This window comes from Coenobita brevimanus, chromosome 29 (genome assembly GCF_032717465.1).
Source record: "Coenobita brevimanus isolate Jiangsu-jjx chromosome 29, ASM3271746v2, whole genome shotgun sequence".
Lineage (NCBI taxonomy): Eukaryota > Metazoa > Arthropoda > Malacostraca > Decapoda > Coenobitidae > Coenobita > Coenobita brevimanus.
In genome coordinates, this window is record NC_136982.1 from 13,807,833 (window position 1) to 13,812,159 (window position 4,327).

A 4,327-nucleotide genomic window follows, 5' to 3' on the forward strand; every position below is an offset into this window, starting at 1 on the left:
AACTGTGGAAGCGATCAATGGTATCAGCCGTCTTCTTGGAATAACTTAGGTTCAACTACTGGCAGTCTGACACTGATACAATATTGCCACAACACAAGGTGCGATCAAAAATTTCCGAGACTGTTCCTGTTGCGAAAGAATGGAGCGCGGCACGGTCATGTGCAAGCAACAGAGGCGAGCAGTAACCTTTATGAGTCAGCATGCCTTTTGACATTGCGCTGTCATCATTGGGACTTGTGTCGCATGGGTTTTGTCACCATATGCACGTGTTCATTTGCAATTTCACTGTGGTCCTCAAACTCGAGCAGAGAGTAAACATCACACTACGTGTCAGACTCGGGAAATCGGCAAAAGAGACACTTGAAATTCTTTAGCAGGCCTACAGCAATGAAGCGATGAGCAGGGCCAGTTATACTGAGAAGCACTTGCGCTTAAAAGATGGGCAAAACGTCACTGGAGGACGACGAGAAGTCAAGGAGACCCTCCACGAGCAGAATCACCGAAAATGTCGAAAAAAAATCAACAGATTGTGCATGAGGATCATCGGATCACCACGTTCACGATACCAGCAACTTCCTTGCACGTGGTCACAAAAATGCGTGTAACATTCGTCCTGATGTTGACAGCACGACGCCACGCGGCATACTGACTCATGATTGAAGGTTACTGCTCGCCTCTGCTGTACACGCATGACCGTGCTACGTTCCACGCGTTTCCAACAGGAACAGTCTCGAAACTTGATGGCACCTCGTAGTCCTTGATTATACACACATACGAAAGTTAAAATAGGAAAAATATCTACAAATTCACAAACGCACATGATAAAACACAAATCGAAAATGTGACCGAAAGAGAAGAAGTGTTAAACAGGGATTTGGAAAGATAGTTCTGAAAGAGATTTTGAATCATTGAGATTTAACCATCCAGAACAGTGAGAATCGTGTGAAACAAATAGTTCTGTATTTTTTTTTTTTTATAATGAATGGAGGAAGGAAAAACAAAGGAAAAAAAATAAGTCCATGTGCTGAAAGGCATCATCCATTCATAAAATACTTATAACAATTGGATTTATAATCGAGAGGATTAAATGTATGTGGGAAGCAACTCCCAGGAAGTGAATTCCAGAAAGTAGTAGTTCTGGGGATAAATGAATTTTGATAAGCAGAGGTTCTGCATTGTGGGGGAGAGAGTGTGAGTTCATGGGCGCTCCCAGCTGCCCGAGTATTTCGGGAGAAAATGTGAAGGGGAGGTACAATTGAAGCCAGTTCGTTAGAGCACTTACAGTAAAAATATCGATAAAATAGTGCTAAAGAAGCAACATCTCTACGTACTGATAACAGAGGAAGGTCCTGCGTTATGGCAGGATTATTGATTAATCTAATGGCCTTATTCTGAATTTTGACCAACTGCCTCAATGCAACCGCTCCACATCCACTCCACAATGGTGAACAGTATTCGATCTGAGAATGCACATGACTTTTGTATATTTTGGCCATCTGCTCGTCAGTGAAGAACTCACGAACTCTGTACATAAGTCCCAGTTTTTTAGAAGCATTTTTGGCAAGGGATTTAACGTAAGCTGTCCAGCTTAGGTTGGGGTTTAGAGTAACACCTAGGATATCAATTGTAGTCGATATGGGAATACTGACATCATTTAAAATTATGTGTGAGTCTGAGGGATTCTTTATGTTGGTTGAAATTAATGTATTTTGTTTTCTGAGCATTAAATGAGACCAGATTTTTTTTTTTACCCATTGATTAATTTTAGAAAGGTCCTGGTTCAGAGAAATTGCTGTGTTTATTTGGGAATTTATACAATCAAATTGTGTAAAGGAGGTACTAAATGTGAAAGAACTATGAAGGGTCAAGTCATCAGCATAAGAGTGTATTGGGTTGTGCGTGACAGATAGGAGGTCATTTATATGAATGAGGAAGAGGGTTGGCGCCAAAACTGATCCCTGAGGTATGCCAGCATTTATGGAATGAAACTGAGAATAAATTCCATCTACCATGACCCGTATTTTTCTACTATGAAGGTAAGAAGAAATTAGAGGAACCAGTGATGCAAGGCCATAGTGTGACATCTTAGACAATAAGGCCTGGTGATGTGAAATGTGGGATGAATCCTCACATTCGGTGATGTGTTGCAGGCAATTATCGATACAATTGACATAAATCAAAAATATGGTTGCAGTGTGACTGACCAGGAAAATATTCAACAAACAATCCTCTGGAATAGGACATGCAACCATCACCTAGCAAAGGTGAAGAAAGGAAGTTCGTGTGACCCCTCCAATTACAAACCAATAGCTGTCACATCTTCTCTTGGTAATGTATTTGAAACTTTAATTAATAAGCATATTGTTAAACATCTTGAATCCAACAACTTAATTAGTGACAGACAATACGGTTTTCGCCACGAAAGACCCACCATTGACATACTCAATCTCTTAACTCATACAATCCATCAATCAATTGATCTTTTTGGAGAAACTCATGCAGTAGCTCTTGATATCTCTAAAGCTTTCAACAGAGTATGGCACCGTTCCCTGCTGTCCAAACTCCCTTGCTATGGACTAACGTCTTTTGTTCCTTTCATTTCTTCTTATCTTAGTGACAGGAAAATAAGAGTAAAAGTAGATGATGTATATTCGAATTTCCACTCAATTAACGCCGGCGTGCCGCAGGGATCAGTTCTGGCGCCAACCCTATTCCAAGTTCATATTAATGATATCTTATCTGTCACTCATAATCCCATCCACTCATATGCGGATGACTCAACATTTCACAGTTCATTCACACTGAAACATCCATTTACAAAGTCTAATATCTCTAACTCTCAACTCAGTACAGCAATCTCCATAAATCAAGACTTATCTATGATCAATGATTGGGGACAAAACAATCTTGTGTCATTTAATGCTAGTAAAACGAAATATATATAATTTACTAATAGACAGATATTGCCAGATCCGTACATTACCTTCAGTGCTACTAATATTCCCATCTCCAAAAGTATTGAAATTCTTGGTGTCTCACTTAACAGTGCCCTCAGCTGGACCTCTCATGTCAGATCACTTGCTAAAACCGCCTCAAAGAAACTTGGATTATTATACAGAGTCCGTAACTTCTTCACCGATGAGCAGTTAGCTATAATTTATAAGAGTCATGTGCGCTCTCAGCTTGAATATTGCTCACCCTTGTGGAATGGTTGTGGAGAGGTTGCATTAAGACAACTAGACAAAATTCAGAATAAAGCTGTTAGAATCATTAACAACCCTGCCAATACATATAAACTACCTCCCCTGCAAGTAAGAAGGAATGTTGCCTCCCTTGCATTATTTTACAGATATTTTTTTGGCAAATGCTCAGACGAAGTTGCATCCATGGTGCCACCTCTCCATGCCTTCCCTCGTGCTACACGGGCATCTGGTAGCGCTCATGACTGGAATGTCACTCAACCATATTGCAGAACTTCTGCCTATCAGAATTCTTTCATTCCCCGAACTGCATCTCTCTGGAACTCGCTTCCCCAGAGTTGTTTTCCTCCAAATTTCAACCCACAACTGTTCAAGTCTAACTGTTACAGATATTTTATGAATAGAGGACACCAGTAATCTGGTGTATGGATTTTTTTTTTCCCCATTTGTTTTTCCTTCCTCCGTTCTGTTATTAAAAAAAAAAAAAAAAAAAAGGAACATTTAAAAGAGTTACCTCTGTTTCACTTATCAAAGAGCATTCTACAAAGGGATCTGATCGTATCATAAACACATAGGCAACCCTTCTCCTGACCATGCACATACCCTCCACCTCCCTGTACACCTAACCAATTTCATAACGGCCTTGACATCCCTCCTCAATATTTTCTATTAAAGGTGGACGGAAGGAGAGCGCCATGAGAACACATAACCTGGGCCCTTCAGATTCCTTGCGCACGTAGCACTGAAATCTGTGGGAGCACTTTCTTTATTTTTACTTTTCGTTATTTAAAACACGTAAGACAGCTTTCTACCTATCAAAAAGCATCAGTTCACAATAAGACACGTAACTATGTGAAATTTCATTACTCTATAGTGAATACTTTCTGAGTTCTGTCCCGGTTACGAAATCTTTATGCCTGGACAGCTGCCCTGCCGCCCTGCTGCCGAACGTCTTCGTACGGACACCTACTGATCCCAGTGATAACAACCTCCTCTGAATTTGTCAGGTGGAGGGTAAAAACAAACATGATTATACAGCATATGATAAGCACTTATAAAGCGCGCGCACACACACACACACACACACACACACACACACACACACACACACACTCACAGACACACAC